This window comes from Rhinolophus sinicus, linkage group LG03, assembly GCF_036562045.2.
Source record: "Rhinolophus sinicus isolate RSC01 linkage group LG03, ASM3656204v1, whole genome shotgun sequence".
Classification (NCBI taxonomy): domain Eukaryota; kingdom Metazoa; phylum Chordata; class Mammalia; order Chiroptera; family Rhinolophidae; genus Rhinolophus; species Rhinolophus sinicus.
The window spans coordinates 33,222,130-33,243,078 of record NC_133753.1 but is presented as its reverse complement, the minus strand read 5'-3'; the positions used below and the strand labels follow the sequence as shown (position 1 = coordinate 33,243,078).

The following is a 20,949-nucleotide window of genomic DNA, read 5'->3' as shown; positions in this document are numbered from 1 at the left end:
TTTTTCTGATTAAATTTATACAAACAGGCTAATAACAGAGCCATCTAGCTTACTGCAATAATTCTCAGTGGGAGTGGTAGGAGAATATTAATGAAAAGCACTAAGGGTTGGCTTGTGTGACGTTCAGTATTGTAATCTAGCTTTATTTTTAGAACATTAAAAAACTTTTCATATTATAAATTGTAGAATGTAAAGTGCAACAAAGAGTCTCTGTAAGTAGAGCTACAAGTGTCTTCTAAATATCAATGATGCTTAGAAAGGGAGAAGGGACAGATTGGAAACGGAACATGTTCTCTACAGTGATGTGTTAGAATAGGGATTATTATAAAATGCATATCAAAGGGGAGCAGGGGGTAGAAATGTGAAGAAAAACTGGGGATATTGCAAAGATAATCAGGATTCAAGAGCCCAGAATCTCAACTCTGTCCCCAAAGGCAACTTGTTTTACCACTTTATGGCTCAGGTTCTCTACATGTAATGTGAAGGATAGACCACCTATTAATGGGTGGAGTGCTTGAGCTTGAACAAAATGCAATTTAATAGTAGCACCTATGTATAGCTCCTTAGAAGACAGGTACTCTGTGAATAAAGAACATTTTACCACCAGATTAATTCCAAATGGTGACACAAATCAGGTACCATGTGAGTGAGGGCAGAGAATCACCCAACCCCAGAGCAAATTCTCATGTATTCTTGTGAGTAAAGTTGTTAATGGTTAGCTACAGCATAGATAGATAGATAGATAGATAGATAGATAGATAGATAGATAGATAGATAGATAATATTATGTTATATATAATATATAAAATTTATATACATACAGAGGGTGCCAAAAAAATGTATACACATTTTAAGAAAGGAAAAAACTGTATTAAAATTATGCTGATAGTAACCGCTTTGAGCACCTCTTGTAATTGCAGAAGTCAAACATAATTTCTATTCATCTTTATTATCAGTATGTATTGAGTATTACCATTTTAATACAGTTTTTTCCTTTCTTAAAATGTGTATATGCTTTTTTGGCATCCTCTGTGTATATGGACACACTGTGTAAGTACACAGTGTAAAGTTCGCGAACTTCTTTGTCTGATGTCGTGTGTGTGTGTGTGTGTGTGTGTGTGTGTGTGTGTTTATGTGCGTATTTTTTATTTATTTTTTACAAGCCTTCTTGGTGATGTACCCAAACCTGATGGTGGTATCAAAGTGGAAGACGATGTGGGTGACATAGATCAGGTACTTTTCAAAATACCACTGCTATCCCCCTATGTTAGGGATTCCAACCTTCCTCTTTGAGCAACAGACCTGGGTATCTAGGAAGTTACAGCATCTCCTTAGACATTGTTTGTAAGATATTGCTTGGAACCTATATCTAGCCATGTGATTGCTTTGCTAATTTTCTTTCTGATTCATTCCCACTTTCTAAAGTGAAAGGTGGAGTGAAAGGGAGCATCATCTTCGAACCAAGGAATGCACTTCTGAGGGAGGGTGAATCACAAAGTTTACCCACGAAACCTACTGCACTTGTTTTCTATCACTAGTGGAACCAGATCGTGGCAAAAGTTAGGCTTTGGTGTAACATCTAAAGTAACTTCATGATGACATGCCTGGTCATATCCCATTTACTGGTGTTCTCTTTGGTTCAAAGGCCATCACCAGTGGAACAAGCCAGGCTTGTGGAACTGGTGGCGTGTTGTTTCATATTCCATGCCTGTGCTTGAGACTATCCCAAGGGACATGCACTCTGGTCCCAGACAATGCTGCTGGGGTCTTGAGAAACCTTCTAAGTAATTGGCTATCAGTATCCCAGAAAGTTCCTAAGAAAGTCTTCCAGCAGCTGCAACTTGGTGGTAATCTTAAACTGCCAGTAGAGTCAATCTTGTACTTGGGGTAGAGGATAAATTTGAAGAAACAAATTGCACCATTGATTTGAAGCTAAAAACTGCTGCTGAGTTCTGCCCCATGGAGCATATTTCCCAGAAAGGTGCCAGGCAAAGGCTTATGAGGGAGAGGATTGATGGACTGTTGCTAACTATCAACAAAACTGAAGGTCTATAGAGGGCACAGCATTACAGCCTTGAATGTTGTACCAGTCTACCTTTTGAAGGTACTCAGGAATGTTTCAGGCAAACTTTGCTTAACACTGAAGGGAGGACAGATGTCCTAGAGGTAACAATGCTGCTGAGTAGGGCATGTGTATGATTTCAAAAATGAAATCACTGCAATAATAATACCTACCATTTATTGAGAAGAAAGTATGTGTATATTTGACAGGCACTGAGCATGTGCTTTTAAAATGTCGTCTGATTTAATTGGCATACAACTCAATGAGTTTGCTGTTTCATTGATGAGGAAACTCAGGCTCTTAGAGGTTAAATACTTTGCCAAAAGTCAGTATGTAAATAAATTGTAGAGCTGGGAATTGAATTCGTGCTGTGGGACAGAACTAGAGTGTCATGCTGACGTCCGTATTTTAAGCCACGCAACAAGATTGCAGAACCTGGCTAACAGTGACAGATGGGATAATTTTCTGAACAAAAGTGGTCATGGCCCTTCCAAAAGGATGTCTGGTAGCTTTGCCACCAGCAAAGCATTATTTAGATAGGTAGGGACACAGACTTTTTAAGGCTGATGCCAGACTAACACTATACAAAAGGAAATCAGTGAGAGAGACTGGAAGCCGGGGCCGTGATTTGTCGATAACCCGAGTCAGTTGTTGATCTGAGACTAAAACTCACCTTGTTTTCCGCATTGATCGGACTCTTCTTTTGTCTGTGGCTATGGACGCACACATCAAATAGGGTGGTCTCAACTCTGGTTTTGCAGTGTATTGATTAACGTTGTGGGGAAGAAAATGAAAACCTTACCAAAATTAAGATGCATTACACTCATCACTTCATCATCTCTCAGGCTTTTCACCGTCTTGGATAAAGAATGGATTACTAGGGCAGGAATTTTCTTTTATTGTTGTCTGTTGTCTCAAAGTGTTTGTGAATTAATATGCTGATGATCTTTCCTTAATGTACTGCCCCTGGGCCGCGTACCAAATGAAATCGCTTGTACAATAATAGGGTTTGTCTGGAGGCAGAAGCAGAACAATAAGGAAGAGCATTTGAGCAATGTTTGTAATTCCATTTTAAACATTTATTTAAAGAAATGCCTATCAATTGTATTGCCAGAAGTCTAGTGACAGGGATGGTCATTCTGTCCTATGACTCTGAATTTGTTGTTGGTTGAAGTTTTACACTTTGAAATAGACTGAGGCTAGCACAGATATTTCAGGTGCCCAGGGGTTATAGAATGAAAAACAATTTGAATATTCAAGCCAGCATTAGCCATTTCACCTTTCAGAGATAAATTTAGGCTCAGCCTAATTCAGTTTTATAATTTATACGCTGTTCTCAGAGTTCAGGACACTGAATATGAAGACAAAGTCATTTTACTTTTGCTTGTCTGTTTCATCAGCTCTATTTGAATAACAGGCTGGGTTGAGTTTGCCTTTTAAAATAGATTTATATATATTTATACATGTTTACTGGATCATAACAGACAAACTTCTTTGAATATTTGGAGTAACTGTAACTCTCCAAATGACTGTCTGGATGTTTCAGAAACAACTTACGTTTCCTTCACCTGAAATGTATGAACAGTGGCAATAAGTCCATAAATATTTACTTGGAGCCTTCATAGTAGCTGTACTATATTTTTAAATGTGAATGTTTGAAATATTCCTTTGCAGTCTTTTAATTCTCTAATTGTAATCTAGTATCTCTAGGAGGCACAGTGGTGGGAAAATCTTAGAGTCAGAGCTAGGAGGCCAGTCTGAGAGTTGCTTCTGTGGGATAGATCTGTCCTAGTGGCACTAATGAGAGCTAAAATTTATTGAGTGCTTACTATATGCTAGGCACAGTGCCAGTCATTTTCCGTGAATTATTTCAGTGGTCCTATGAGCCAGTATTATTTCTATGCCCACTTTACAAATGAGATTTATAAAGAGTTCATGTAATTTTTCTCAAGGTCACAAAACTAAGAAGCAGCAGAGCTGGAATTCAGACTCCAAAACCCACACTCTCAGCACACACCGGACAGTAAATCATTGAACCCCTCTAAACCACAGTTTCCTCATCTTTGGAGGCTGAACTAGGTGATCAATAAATAGTTTCCAGGTCTGAATTTTTGAGTTCGGTTCAGCCAAGAAAACAGATGTCAGAACTTATGTTTGCTGTATATTTTAGCTTCAAAGTGGCTAAAAGCATCCTCCAAAATTTGATGCCGAAAACATTGCAAATAGCTAAACTGCCTGCAAGGAGGTAATTGTCAAACTGATACCAGCTGTGAAAGCTTTTCAGCATTTCAACAACCCATGGGGGTGTTTTTTAAGAGCAATAAACTAAGTGGCTAAGTGTGTTGCCCGTGGAGCTGAGACACAAATCCAGTCCCCTGAGAATCTGCTCTGTATATTCAGGGTCTGATACATTCATAATCTTAGGCTGACTTCTTGAATACAGACAGACAGAATCTTTATGAACCTTGGAAACATTTAGTATAATTTTTGGCCTTGATCTCTTAAATAAAACATATCTTCCCCAGAGCATCACTTGCTTTATTTGACATTTTGTTCTCTGAGCTGCCACCTGCCTTCCCTTGTATCACTCATTCAAAGATTCAAAGGTTTTTTAATTGGTCATAAATGCTGTCAACATTGCATTACTTTGGAAAACAAAATGAGCAAACATCTAAAGAAGACACACACACACACACACACACGCACACACACACACACAGAGGCATATACATATACATGAAAATAATGTTTTGCTTATGGTAAAGTCACTTCTCATTTCCAAGTTTTTCTTTACCCTTTACTACACTGTAGTAATTCGTTGGACCTCATTAAAAAAAATCAGTGACTTATCCAGCTGTAATGCTAATAACACCCATTGATACTTCTTAATGTGAGCCCAGGAATTTATGTTGAAAAGTGACAATCATTCTTGGCTATTTAGTTAAAATGCAGTCTGGCTTTGTTTGTGATGCAAAAGCATGTAAGCCAATATAGCCAACATTGCAACAGCAACAACAACAAAAATCAATCAAGAATGCCAATTTCTTGGCATTCTGATGGTAAGGCAATCAGCTGATTGGCTAACTGTTCTGTTTTTCAACTTGCTGTTGTAGTGCTACTACCAAGCTTGCCTAATACTTTAACATGAGGCCCTAAAAATGTGATCCCCAGACCTGCAGCATCAGTATCACTTGGGAATTGGTTACAAATATAAATTCTCTGCTCCTACCCCAGGCCTCCTGAATCAGAAACTCTAGGGATGGAACCCAGCAGGTTGGTTTTAATGGTTCTGAGGCTCACTAACATTTGAGAACCCCTGTGGCATCAACTAGTTAAACAGTTTAAAGGGAAGTCAGTCACAATAATTAATTGTCGTCATGGAATAACCCAAAGCTTCACCTAATGAGGGGAGTAAATCTATTTAAAATATACTTAAGAAATACAGTTTACTGAAAAACAGCCCCTGAGAAAACTGGATTTAGTGATGCTTCCTCTGTTTCCAATACAATCATTTCGTTCCCCTTTTATTCTAACCTTTTGAAATCTTTGAAAACCCCATAGAAACTGAGTTTTGTTTCTTGAATCCAAACATTGTACATATACACATAGTAAGAATTATTATCTTTGCTTGAACAGTGAGTGATCCTTACATATCCGTCTCTTCTTAGGTCAGACACATGAATGGTTTACAGTGTTTTTTTTTTGTCCTTACAAAGCATGTTTAAATCCACAGTGGTACAGTGAAAATTTGGAATGCTTTAAGGGTGATTTTTGTAGCTTTTCCTACTGGTTTAGGAAAACCATCCAGCTACAAAAAGCTGCAGGAAGCATTCATTATACAGATGCCACTGAGTTGGAGGGAAAACTAGAAAAAGCAGGTTCGTGAAGAGCACATTTTTAATATATATGATTTTAAGATGTTAGAGGAAAACCATCAGGTTTCTTAAGCCTAAATTTATTTAACCAACACATTAATAAACTACTCATTTTGTGAATCAAATGCTTTTAACACCTGGAAATGTTTGAGTGTGTGGATTAAACGTAAAATAGATGATGTTTAAACATGGCCTTTTTTCTGGTCTGGCCCTCTGAGGTTGAATGAGTCCTGAACAGGACTCAATTTGTATTCTAAATTCAATGTTTTCACTAGGAAGCTCCTTGTCTTTGGCTTTTAAGGTTGAATTTGCCTCTTTTCTGTGATATGATCACCATCTAGCGTGCACTCTAGGAACTCCCTTTAAACCAAAGCATTTCTTTTCTGAAAATCTGCTTTCACAACACTGTCCTTCCTTAAACAAGTCAGAATCCTCAATAGCAACAGTATTTTAAAAAAGAGAACAAAGATGTTCATTTTCATCTATGAGGTCAAGTTCAAGTTTGCTAGTCAGGATATTATTTAAACCCTTTCACTTACTGGTAGTTAACCCCCCATTAAGCCATGCGTTACGAGAATGGTTATACCATGACCATATCATAGGGTTTGTCTATAAAAACACACAGTTATTTCCTTAAAGTGGAATTGGGTCACCAACCATTTTGCACCAGCTTGATTAACCCAGCAACATTAAGTTCCCTCTGTAAATTAGGCAGCTTAAAAGAATGATGAAAAATAACATGTCTTTTCCTTACATCTTGTGATTCAACATGAAATTTGGGTATGTTTTGACATTAAATGGCATGAAATTGAGTAGAGAATTGGTATTTTATTTCTTAGGGGATGCAAAAGGAAATAAATATAATTTTGTAACATCTATTTTGGATCTGAATGGCATTTGCCTGCAAACAAGCTTTTCAGTCCGGGACAATTGTCACTGACTACTTCACCAGGGTGCTTAGTAAATGAAGAGAGAATATTAATTTCTGGAGTCACAAGTTTCTTTTTACAAGCAGAACTTATAAAATACTCTTTGCTATACAATCTGACTTTTCTCCAATATTTTATTTTGTTTAGCTTATCCGACAAAAGTATTAACATATACATTAACAACGTCGAAAGTAGCCTACTTTAAGAGAAAATATGCAGAAGAAGAAGATTTACATCAAGATTACCATGGGTATTTTCCAAAAGTAAGGGTTTATTGTTATTATTCTTTCGTTTTTATAAGTCTTGTCAATAGCAAATGGCTCTGGTTTTCATTTTTCCAAAAATTAGATTTAATGATGTGTTTGCTTTCCAGCACCTGATATTACCTGAGGACAGGACTTGCATTCTCAAACTGTCCCTGGAGAAACTCAGGTTTCTTGAAGACCCAGAAACCTACTTGAGAAGGTCTGTGTTAATTAACAATTTGCTGAGGAAGATCCATCTAGAGACGGAGAGAGAGAGCTATGAATACTTTAAAGAAGCTCCGTGTTATAAGACTACTTATTCTGATACAAGAAAACGGCTGAAGTTTATGGTACAGGAATGCTGTTCTCAGTCTCTCTATTACAAAGAGCTGCATTCGTATCATATTGTGCCTTATGCTTCGGAGAATGCCATTTATGGAATGGGCTACACTAGCAGCCACATGGAGCAAAATTCTCAGTTGCTTATTTATAAAATGAATTAAAGTAACTGTTAAGTCCATTGATACTTTGTTTCTAAATGCCTGAACTGTTTATAGTGAAGATGTTAACATAAGGCACTATTTACCAGTGCACTTGAGATCAAAGATGAGATGCATGCTGAACTGATTGGAGAGAATCCTGGTTATTACTCAGCAGTCCTTTGCATTATCAAGTCAAATTGGAAATGTGTCCACATATTATAAAGTGGCGAGTAAGTGCTTTAGAAGCAAAGAAAAAAAATTTTTTTTAAGATAAGTTATGTGGAAGAGACCTACATCAATATCTTACACAGATTTAAACATTTCAAGCTCCCTATTTCCAAATTCTGCCACTTATAGTGGAAAGTAACAAAAAGTAACAGATTAAACCCATAAAATCTTGTCCCTGAGGATTGAGGGTGGAACAAATTTACGGTAATTTTCTGTAAATGATGAGGAGAGGAATAGGTTCTTTCTGAAAAGCTTTGGCTTGTCAAGCATTGTGCCAAATCATTGTTTGACACCATTCTCCTTTGACCATTGGTGGAAATTCAAGATGGGGCAAACATACTGCAACTTAGCTGTTGAATGTAACAACCAGACTACTCCCAACCTGATCCATCTTAGTTTTTTTTTTTTTTTTTCTCGCTTGATAGATTTTTCTCTTTAAAAGTGAAATTTAATGACATAGCCTGTGGATGGGCTTATCTCTAAGTTCTAAGATGGTTAAAATTTGTGGTGGGTCTTTAGTTAAGAGTTTAAATTTTATTTATGATGTCATTTTTTATAGGCTGTGAAGCTCAGGAAAAGGGTAGGCAGGTAAAATTTGTTTTTTAATAGGGTTGATAATTTTTAAAAATCTTATCTGCAAAAATTGGCAAGAACGGCAGAAACTCTACGTGATGTTATTTCTTCATCTTAGAGTGCATTTAAAGCTGCCTGGATGAAACTTTGCACTGAATTTTGTATAATAGTCGACCATTCACTATTTGACAAAATGTTTCTGAATGACTTTGGTGGTGACCTTTAGATAAGTCCCTATATTTTGCAACTTGAAAGATAATTATTTAATAAGTTGGACAGATTCCTGAAATTGTTTGAAGTGGTTCATAATGTTCTTTGAGGTTTGAGTGAGATGTTTGATTTCAATGTCTGGAGTTATGTCCCATGGAACATATCTTTTAAAGAATTGTCACTAACTGATAAAACAGATTGGGAAAACTAGGTGCCAAAGGTATATTCAAGAAAATACCAAAGACCCAAAGATTAGTATTAGAGAGACTATGATAATCAACATAGGAATCTAAAACAAGGATTTCACAGGACATAGGAGAACATTGTTAAAAGATTTTGGAATGATTTTATTACTCATGTGCTTTCAGAGCACTTTATACATGAGAATGATGATCAAGAACACTGCTTTAAACAAAGACATTACAAGCCTTTAGTGATCATATGTTTTGGCAAATTTAAATATGGTGATTTGTCAACACTGTATCTTTCCTAGTTGGAAGCTATCTTGTAACCAAGAAGGCCTTTTTCTCTTCAAGTGAATTTTGTTTTTAGTTTTGATTCACTACTTGCTCCCTCTAAGGAATCACAGGGGTGATTAACATGGATGCTTTGGATATAAAGCATATTGGTATTCTAATTAGCATGCATTGTTGAACACCACATAGATAATAATTGATAATCAGGTTTATATTTAATTGCTCAATCAAAATTAGGAAAAAATGCTTTAGAACAAACTAAAAAATTACAATTGAGGCTAATTTTTAAAGGCAGTTTAGTATGAATGGTGAGATAGATAGCTTTGAAATACAAATCTAAATATTTAAAAATTAAGGGCAAAAATTTGGCACCAAAGTTGAAAACTTTATTTTACTGCTTATAAAATATCTTATTTCTCAGAACGCTTCTTTTAAAATTTCTAAAACGCTGGTGTTATTAATTGAATAGATTCTAAACATGTTAGGATAATTATACTATTATGTAACTAAAAATTAGAATTAGCTCTCTAATAGTTCAAAATTTTTTTACTGAAAAGAACATTTGGCTTGATTTAGGACAGTGTCTATAAGGAAAACACACAAGCATTAATAGAAGTGAGTTAAAAAATGTCACGTATTAAAATTGTTTGAGGAGAGAAATGCAAATACTTTGGAATAGAAAAGAGAGGGAGTGGAAAATATAACCAAGAAAGTGTGAAATTGTAATATTTGTTGTATATCGGAAATCTTAAACAAAGCAAGAACTCTTAGGCAATGAACCAGTAAGAGACGTAAAGTCTGTTTTGTTTGGTGACTTTTTGTTAACCCAACTCTCTGATCTATACATTCATATGTAGAGAAGAAACTGTCTTAGAAACCACCACTATTTGTGAATATGCTTTAAAAAAATGTGTTGATTTCAAAACACATTATTTAAAAAATATCTTTCAGAACATCTAATTTCTCTTTCAATAAACAATTCATAGATAAAGAGTCGACAAATGTTATCTTGACTTTTAGAAAAACAATAATTTGTATTTAAACTGTGTAACTTGTCTGAGTTAACCCGTAAATTTTCTGTCATTTTATCACGGCAAACTGATGTATAGGGAGACCTTATATAGGCCTGCACTGCTGACCCCCCCATACATGCTCTATTATGAGAGAGGCAAAATATGGGAGACCAGTTACCACTTTTTTGACCTGGACATCCTTTCTGTGGTGACAAGAGCCACCCTTAGAGTAAGAAAGATCGGATGGGAAATCTGAGTGCCTTTAGTAATGTTGATCACCTTGTGGGTGCCAAAACAGCCTGAAGGCCTAGTAAGGAAGAAGAAAATTTTAAAAAGAGAGTAGAGGAAAAATGAAGAGATGAGGAAGAGAAAAAAGAGGGTAGAGAAATAAGAAACAGGGTTAGTAAATGAACAAGACAGTTGTTTCGTGTGTGTGTGTGTGTGTGTGTGTGTGTGTGTGTGTGTCGGGGAGGAGTTGCTTGCTTGCTATACTCAATTTTGCTTTCTTATACCTGCTGTACTTCTAGAACCTGATGTCCTCAATGTATTGATCGTTTCTTTCATTTATCAATGATGTATTAGATTAGATTCTATTCAGTATATGTATTATTGGATATTTGGTGTTATTATGAAATATCCCTAAAATTGAGCTCCTGAGTAGATGAAAAAAGGAAAATTAGAAATTAATTACGTTGAGGGGGAGAGTAATTGGCAAGCCCGTGTATACATGGATGAGCTCAAACACATGATAAGATTTCAAGGTACATCCCTAGATTGAATAAATTCAGTACTAGAGGACTTGCAAACAGTGCAATTTCCCATGATTAGTTGAGCAACTACTATGAACCAGGCACTGTGCCTGAGCTGGGGATACAGAGTGAGTAATGCACAGTCTCTTTGCTTAAGCAGTTCACTGATGAGGGAGGGACTCAGAGATGTTTGGCTTTGGTTTAAAAGGTAAGAACTCTTTATTGGGAGTTGCACCTGCATTTCTCTTTTCCAAACTATGGGATGGTTGTCAAACATATGTCTCCAAGATGCACAGGTGGCTAAGAAGATGCACAGGGAGAAGGGAGGGTCTACTGACCCAGATCTCAGAGCAGAAGGAGTGTACATTCTGCTTTGCAGCGTATTTTATACTTGGAAGGATAATAGAAAACCACTGTTGAAGAGGAGAAGCGTGGCTGACCTTAGCTCATCCCTGGGAAACAAGAGGTCATAGGGGAGCTGAAGAGACAAATGCAAATACAGACCAATTCCTCCTGCCCTGACCTCCGTAGCTTTCATGTTCTGTTACAGGGGAAATCAGGTTAATATTAACGTCATGGAGAATTTTGACAGAGAATCAGGACTGGGAAATCATAGCCTGAGAACTGTATATAGTATGTTCAAGGTTAGAAGGGCAGCGGTTTTTAATTTGCCTTGTGCTGGTGATTGCTTTAAAGAACCTTGGGATATCTTAACAGCAGCTACTGGAGCCAACCTCCTTCTCTACCACTGGCTTCCTCTCTGAATCAATCACAGACAAACATCCAGTCTTTGCAGTCCACTGGACGTGGAGGTTGTGGTTCTAATTCTTCATACCTTCCCTTTCCCCCCAGCTTTGATACTGATTTACTCAAATATCTGTGGAAGAAAGCAACAATTTGCAGTACTGATTGAACTTCTTTGGGAAAGGGTTTCCAGAGTGTATCAAACTACAATTTGTCAGTTTCTCGATACAACGCTTTTTAAAACTGTTGTGCTTGGTCATTAAATAATTGCCTATCAAGGTCATCTTCATGTTTCTAGAATTCAATGTGTTATCCATTGTATATGTTTTGCTAAAGAAAATACTTTAGCTTGGAAACAATAGAAGATTGTGTATAATTAATTCAAGCAATTTATGAATATTTATGTAATATATGGCATTTTAACTTACATTTTTCCCATTCTCAAACTTCATTACCATGCATCAGCATGTGACACGTTTCAGGTTCTTTGTTTCTTTATAAGTGGATCGTGTCTAAAAGTTGTTGTTTCATTCATGGTTGAACATTTTGGATAAAATTTCCCCATTAAAGTAGTTCTATCTGTTCCCAAGGATTATTTATAGTTGGGTGGGTAAAAAAACATTCCTCTACATTAGCGCTTCTCAAATCTTCTTGTGCATGTAAGTCACTGGAGATTTTGTTGAAATACAGATTCTTTTTAGTAGGTCTGGGATGGGGCCCGAGAGCCTGCGTTTCTCAAGTCTTCTTGGTAATGTAGAGGTTGCCAGTCGACTGACCGTATTTAGAGTAGTCAGGCTCTACATCAGTTTGAGAATCAAAATATACACTCAAGCCTATAGGCTTGTCTATATTTTGAAATTTTTTTCTTTGAAGAAATGCAGGGTGAAAAGTAAATATTGTAAACTGGTTTTCCAAATTGGCCACAAATATTATAATATTTTGTATAGCAAAGTACATAGAAAATGATTTCTCTTATAAATTTTGTCTGCATCAAATGCAAAAAAGGAACATGGATGTTGTGTACCATTATCATCAGTTAGGAAATGACACATGGTAAATTTCTCTTCTTGATTTTTGTTCCTTGATTATACCCAGACAAGGCAGAACCACTTTGTAACATTAGGGCAAACACAAAATTTTGTTCATAATTAACAAGAAGTTGGCAATTTCTTTCTTGGCCAAATCTGAGAAAATCTCATAAAAACATTCTATATTAAATTCAGACGTAGGGGTGGATGCATGGACTGAAGAATTTGGTAAACCTGAGCTGAACAATGGCACCTGGATCTTTAACTTCTTGTTCTGAACTTTTTCTTGAGCTTTATTCTTTGAGAGACCCACCCCTTGCTGTGGACATCCTGTTTCCCTTGAGTTGTCACCGTCCGAGTAAAGGGTGGAGGATCGGTGTAAATGAGAACATTGCAGAAATTGTCTTATTTGAGCATGCCAAGTGATTTTTGTCAGGCTCTCCTTTGGTCATAAATTGTTGGTATAGCTATTGTGAAGTATAGTATCATAAATTTGTCATAAACCATTAACAAAGGGAGAAAAGCAGCAATTTAGTTCTGTGCAAACACACTCGGATATCAAGTAGATGGTGTTCTACAACATTTATTTGGGAAAATGTGTATCTGTTACATAATCTAAAATATGTCTTTCTAACATGTAAAAATATTTGGTTCCTGATTTAGAGTTTTTATCAGATTGTTTTTTAAACTGAGAGGAAGAAGAAAGGTAACTGTATTTTAAAACATATTTGACACGTTACTAATAAAATTTTATTTCTGGTGAAATATGGGTGCTTTTATTAAGTAGGGGAGGGAAGATCATGAACGTTCTGCAGTGGCTTTATGTCCCTCGATTCCAGAGGTCTCAGTTAAAGGCATTTCTCTCAGCAGATTATTTTCAACACAAAGTTTGTTTCACAAAGTTTTCAACACAAAGTACCTGGAAGATAGTCCCAATCTTCTGGAAAATTTTCTTCGCTAAAATTGACCCCGAAATGGTTTTTAGGTAGCAGAATCATGAAAACACATGACAGAACTCACTCTGTGTAGGCGTTATTCAATATCCCAAGTATAAATCTCAGAGTCAAAGATAATTTCTCTACCCATAGAACAGCAGTTGATGTGCCCCTTGGTTCTCCATGGATTTGTTATGTGAAGAGAAAGGTGGAACATTCCTGGAAGATAATTCCTTCTCTATGTAGTAGGAGTTGGTGTTTTTTTTCCTCTTTTTTTTGTCGTTGTTGTTGGTATTTTATTTTTTAAATCAATTTTGCAAACCAGTGATTGTGAAATCCCCTACAATCCATTGACTTATATGAGACATCACTGCCCAAGTGTAAGGTATTTCCAAGCAAACAACATTTTTCTCTGTATATCCAGACAAAGGCTTGATTAAGTGTAGTTATTTGAGCAATCCAGGAGCAACTAACCCCTGTACATTACAGAAACTTTCACGTATGTGTTAGTAGAAACTTAAAATTACATGGATGAACACATCTAAGATAAAAAAAGAGCCATTTGGTCTCTTCCCAGTAGTCAAAAAAACAACCTTGTATATTATGTAAGTGCCTTGGACAGTATTGTATGTGGTGGTAATAAAATGTGTTGTCCAGGTAATTCTTAGTTATTTTTTTCTTTTCTTCTTTTTTTCTTTTTTGCAAATAAATGCATTTCTTCCATTTGTACTCTATTCTTGAGTTCAAGAGTAGGTGGTTATGCTATTCTTTCCTATTTGAAGGTTTATGGAACACACACACACACACACACACACACCAGAGAAGCCACAGGTTGCAGGTGGATGGGCTATTTATTTATTTAGAAGTAGAAGAAAGGATGAGTGCCTCAGGGCACTTCTTGTAGTGAGCCTAAAATCTACATAAGAATTTCAAGTCATATTGAGAAGCATAAATAATTAGAATTGTTGAGTTGATGGTAATAAAGATAGCCAAGTTTTAAGCTCTGAACAAAGACCCTGCACAAAAAAGGAGGGTCTTTTCCTGTTCTCGATCCTGTTCCTTGTATGCTACTTCCCCACCTCACGCTACCCCACCCCTGGCCCACGTCCTCTATTTGTGACCTGATTGCTATCACTGAAGTTAGTTAATAATCATGGCAAGCTCGACTAGCACACATCTTTATAAAAACTTGATTAAATCACCATAGTGATTCCTTCATGTTGTGACAGTTATCTTAAAAATTCTTTGATGTGAGTCCACTGAATTAAATACATTCCACAATGTGAGAGCCACTCCCAAACAGCCACTTATCTGTAATATATTTTTTACTGTTGCCCCATGAATTTTTAAGTTAGAAATGTTTGTTAACAGTGCTAGGTAAAATGGAAGTTTTATCTGTATGTCTCATATTCCCTTTTCATCGGTTTGTGATACAAAATAGGTCATAATTATTTAATTATCAAATTAAAACTACTTCCTCCTCACTTGACCTCATTGGCAGGAAGTCCAGTCTTCCTTCTGGGAAAGCCTTTCCAAGGTGCTCCAGGGCCATTTCCATGGCTCACTAGCCAGCTGCAGCCTGTCAGGAGAGAGGGGGACCCCTTAAGGGTCTCATCTTGCCACCAGAGGCTGTAGTGGCTCAAGTGTCAATGTGTTGTCACCGTGGAAACCAGGGCCATTCAGGACTAAGCCTTACTACTTGTGGTCACTGTGAACAGGGAAACTGTCTCCTTACAATGGAACCTTAGCCTGATTGTCATATTTCCATACAATACACATAGGCTAAACATCTCATGTCAAACTCTACAGTGAAATTTTTGCCATTGATATTAAATAATTAAGAGACCTAAACAAACCAGTAATTGTTGTCTCTGTTTTGCTTTCAAAATGAACCACCTAGAAAAACTTTTCACTCTGCTGTAGTTGATAGGCCATTAGAAACTGGAAAAAAACGTAAAACACTAAGTAGTTCACTGTCTCTGGTTTTCATTATGTCCACTTTCTTGGAATCCTACATAATTGAATAGAATTGCATTGGTACAGTTGGCATCAATGGAGAGAGCTGTCTGCCTGGGGATAAGAAGCAGTCATGTGGTGGGGAAGTAGAATCATGGAAGCAACCTGGACATCATGTACAAATACACCAGGGACTTAAATATCTATTATATATTTGGAAGGAAAGGGCTCTGGCAATGTCTTCCAAAATGTAGACAGTATTCTTATTTTTTTCCTTCTCTGAATTTGCTCTAAGGGAGCGAGTGTCTTTCAGACAGATGGCTGAAATGATTGCTACTCTCACTGCACAGTTTAGTTTCATTGAATTGGTTGCATCTGAAGAAGTTTTTATATCTCTTTACATACTACTGGCCCACTGCTTTACAAACTTGCGTACTATTACTCTGGAACAAAGACCCAATACATAATGGCCCTGGATAGAGTTTGACATCACCCAGGAAATCTTGGGTGATGTCCTTAGTCAAAATCAAGATTATGGTATTGAAAAAAATGCTCCCAGATATGGAGAGGAGATATATATTTTTTATCTGAATTATAATATGATAACACTTCAGTAATGGTGCCAGTCCCATCTCTCACATCCAGTAGTTTCCAAAACAACTCTTCCTGTAAAACACATCCCCAAAAGAAAGTGGTAGGCTAGGTGTTGACTGTTAATCTTGGCTTCTACTTCAAGTTTACAGTAAAAATTTATCATATTAAATATTTTGCCTTTCTGCTCATTTCTTGTTTCCTGAATAATGAAAGGCTATTTAAAATAATTGGTTTCCCACACTTTTGTTTACCACCACCAAAGGCTCCCAGAGATTTGCTTCTCTTAGCTAGACAGTGAGATTCTTCACCTTTGACCCTAGTATCTAGAATATACCCAGCAATTGTAGATGCTCCATTCATTTTTGATCAACATCATCTCTTTCCAATATCAGAGTCTTCCAACTGAATATATTCTCTTTTTCATTTGAGATCTCCCCCCTTTTAAACATTGTCTGCCTTGTATTGAATTATTTAACTATCTCTCTCTCTTCTCCCCTAGACTGCCTATATGATCCCAGAACAGAGAACACAAATTTATCTTTCTTGAGGTGCTTAATTTACCTTCATTCAGCAAGTGTCATGTTGAATGAGTAAAAATTAAAATAGTTACAATTTCTTTAGCATTTTCTATATTCCAGGCACTGAACTAAATGCTTTGTAAATATTTAATCTCACCAACCATATGAGTTACATTTTATTATTTCCCAATTTATAGATGAGGCAACTGAGGCCCAGGGAATTTAAGAAACTTCTCCAGTGCCATCTAGCTGGTAAGTGGCAGAGCCAAAATTGGACTGTCTGTGGTCAGAGATTTCAACGTGAGAGACAATGGTTCTTAAGAAAATTGTTTTTGGAGTCAGGCCCAATTCCAAGCCTTAGTTCTACTACCTACAGTTGCAGGACTTTGGGGAAGTTCTGCTCTAAGCTTCTTTAAACTTTGGTTTTCTTTTACCTAAATTAGGAGAAATAATTTTACTTAACTCTGAGGTTTATTATGTGACTCACACGAGGTAATGTATGCATAACATTTATTATCATGTCCAATTTAAAGTCTACGCTCAAAAATTCTCAGCCATGTAAAACAAATAACAATGCAAAATAAAAATGCTAATTCATTAACCCAATTAAATAAATTTTTGTTACTAATTCAGAAATAATGACAAACCTTTAGTTTTCCAGGTATCCTGGGTTCCCTACTTCTTCCAAAATGGTCCAGCATAAAATAGTTCCCAACGAATAATTCTGATGCTACTCATGAGTGTTCTCAAAGGTAAGTTATGTCTTCTCCATGAAAGATGCTTTGTTCTGTGACAAATGTGTATGTATTAATTATCTGTGTGTATGTGTGTGTGGGTGGGGGGGCTTCAGAATAAGAGGAGGCCTTCTTTCCTGCCGAGGACATGCTGAAGAAACCCATGCACACCATAAATGAATTGACAGCAACTGGTGCTGGGGGACAAAAAATAAAGCATAACTATCACATTCCTCATTGTGTATTTTCCAGGCCATGTTCCTGGGAGGTGAGTGATGCCCATAACCACACAGCCACAACTACATCCTCCTGAAGCACAAAGCTGCCGCCTAACAAAGGACTCCAACCAGAGTGAGGATCTGACTCAATACTTGTGGCCAGAAGCCTGAGTAAGGGCACTTCCCCAGCTTGGCAGTGTTTTCAAACACACTCAGGAGCCAGATGGCTATTGGTCTGATTCATAGGAATGTGGTATGGTCACCACTGATGTGTCCAATTTTTAATTCCCACTCTGGTTGTTCATCTTGAGGGGAGATAAACACAGCTAGGCAGTTTGGCAGTCAATCAGTACTTCAAAGCTGGGTATTCAAAAGTACATTATTGAGAGGTTACAGTTTGGACTAGTTGTAGAAGAGTTTCTTTTATAGCCTTTAGAATCATGTAGCATGTGATAGTCAGATAGAATGTTGGAGGCCATCTTGTGTGGCTTTCTCATTTTATAGGGAGAACAGAACTCAAGAAGTGATTCAGGACTGAAATTGGATTTGAACACAGAAATTTTAACTCTTTACCAGGTCTGAACATTTTTCACAATCATAATATTCCACTATGCAGTTATCTCAGGAGCCTTGTAACATCATCATTAACAAATGCTAGATAATTTAAGGATTATGTTTCAATATTAATAATGCTTTATTAATAATGCTGTTTCTCTTTGTTGTAACCAATGATTTCTGTCGATTTCCTTCTCTATATTGTGAGGTCCCCAAGAGAAAGACTGTCATTTGTTTTTCTTTTTATCCTCAGGAACTAAATAAATGTTTCTTGACTGAGTAAATGAATAGACATGAACCTGTCTGTGAAATTCCATTTACAGAGCACGTCACACATAGTGAAACTCAGGTAGGCCCATGCTTAATTACTAGGATGATAGTAGGTGCTTGGAACAAAACACACAATTCCTATTTACTAGATGTTTACAATCAAAGAGGATCCATATTGCAAATGGAAAGCTAACATATAAATGAAACTACCAAGTAGAAGACCTACTAAATAAGTGTGGATGATAAAATAGAGCATAATGACAAATGCTTGTGCCGCTAGAGAAGGTGCTTTGAGGACAAAGTAAACAGATCTAATTCCTAATCTCTGTAAGCATGAAGAGCAGGTGGTGAGAATGTGGTCAAACTTAGAGCAAATCTTCAAACAGGTGAACAAAAGAATCCTTATGCCAAAATGAAATGAATAAAGGAGGTGGGGGTAGTATACACTAATTTTTGAGTACATTGTAAAAGATCATATTAATAGATGGAAGGATTAGAATTAAGACTGCCCTTTTATCCAGAGCCAGGAAAAGTTTCAAAGAAAAGATGTGGTTTTAGGTACAATCCATTAAAATGGAAGTAGCAAAACGATGTGTGGCTCAATCTTACGCTGAAAGTCAGTTGTAAGTAAATACACAATTCGAGATTCTTAATTCCAAACCCAGGGCTCAGTTCACTGCCCTTAAAGGTGGACTCTACTATTGTACATTTGACTACGGAGGCTATAATTTAATATATTTAAAAAACCAATGTGTTGGTAAATATTCTTTTTGCCTCATGTGACAGAAAGGGGAAAAAAGGCAAAAGGGAAAAACATCAGCCAGGGCTAATTCTGCGTATTTAAAGGGACACTGTTGGATTCAGAAAACTCCTGTCTTTCCAATGCTTGGCTGGTTCTAGCAACTGAAGATTATTGTTTCTACTTGTGCTTTTTCAGAAATTTTGCTTTGAAAGTCAGTGTTGGACAATTCCTTCATTGTTCTTGGCTGTATTTATCCTTCTTCTGAAGCACTAGATGCCTCAGCTTCACTGTGTGCAGCAAGAATTTTTGGAAATGAAAAATACATCTGGTAATATTTCAGAAATATTATTATATTATACTAATTTGTGACAGACTTTGGTTTCTGCTGACATATGCAAGCCCAAATGGAACAGGAAGGTTCTACTAGCAATAATTAGTATTATACATAAAATATGACTAATTTTGATTACTTCAACATATTAGTAGTATTTAAAATACTAAATATCTCTTCATCCTCATCCACCTGATACCAGCTGAGTTTGAATTTATCTGTATTTTCCTTTTGGACATATCAAGTAATTGTCAATGTTAAGATTTTTTAGATAGTGGGTAATCTAAACAATTCCTTAACAGATTTATACAAGCCTATATGAATAATAAAACTGAATTTTGAGGAAACAATGTCAGGTAGAAACTTCTGGGTTGAAGTGTACATGTCAAGAATTCCTTGACTAAGTTCCTACTTTCCACTACAATGTCCATTCTAAAGTCATGCTCACACTCCCTCTCCCTAGTCTTCCCCCACCTCCCATTACACACACAAAGACAAAGAACTGACAATACCTTTAAAAGTAAGCTGCGGCATATATTTTTCCAGCTTCTGGGGATATTTCCTATTTTCTAAGACAAATGGAGTGAAATGATTGCTGTCATCTATTTTGCCACCTGAAACTTAACCAAACCATCATCAATCCCTTTCTCAATGTCTGCCTTCTGATTGAGGTTCTTGTTCTCCTATCTGAGTACTATTCCTCTCCCCTCCTATTTCTGCCTTCCTCATTAGTACCTGTTTTACACATTAATTTGAAAGTTGAAACCTCTAGAAAACAACAGGACAAGAAACGAGCATTTGGGTAGGGCAGTGGCAAAGGTTTGCTTTGTATTATTGGAGATGTAGTCCTAATATATAAAAAGACCACGGTGGGGGCAAAATCAAGAATAGCCCTACTACTTCAATAGCTCACAATATCAGAGGCTCAAATAGCAGAAACAGGGATTTCACTGAAGAGCTATCATAAACAAGTATCTCTAAGCCCTGGGTATTGAGCTAGATGCTATGTATATGTCTTCCAGTTATAATGAGTGGTACTAAAGCTAAGCCACAATTCCTGTGAATTGGTAAACATTGAGTCTCAATGGGTCTTTCCTTATTCCATGAGGAGTAAACTGAAAAATAAGAACAGACCTCTATTTAATATCTGCTATTTTTGGTAACTATGAAATTGTAGTGGTGGTGGAGTCTGACATTTTCAAATTAGTTTTATAAATTTTAATAAAATTAAATAAAAAATATTAAATATTGAAATGTTTTAAAATATTAACATTTATAAAGATCTTACAAAGGGCTTCCCCCTACCCCATGTAAAAATTGGTCACTTGACTGGTAACTTAATTTATTTTTCAGCCTGTAAATGCAGGCTTCCCTCCCTTGGCAGTGTTTGTATTCGGGAAGACCATTCTCAGTGACTTATTTTCAGTTGGAATGTTGCTCAACATGTAAAATGATTTCAGATTAAAAGAAATGTTGCGTACA

The 20,949-nt window shown here is 36.5% G+C and overlaps 1 long non-coding RNA gene across 4 annotated transcripts in view; it reads left to right on the top strand.

The window, feature by feature from the left end:
- The window catches only part of LOC109448384 (uncharacterized), a 24,578-nt gene extending 3,629 nt beyond the window's left edge, over positions 1–20,949 (top strand). The window contains exons 3-5 of one of the 4 annotated variants that reach the window (XR_012494661.1): positions 16,815–16,869; positions 17,279–17,369; positions 17,604–20,949. This is a non-coding gene — a long non-coding RNA (uncharacterized LOC109448384). Of the gene's footprint in view, positions 1–7,013; positions 7,130–7,239; positions 13,380–16,814; positions 16,870–17,270; positions 17,370–17,603 lie in introns of those variants that run through there. The other 3 variants (XR_012494660.1, XR_002137511.2, XR_012494662.1) reach the window with 3 other exon arrangements.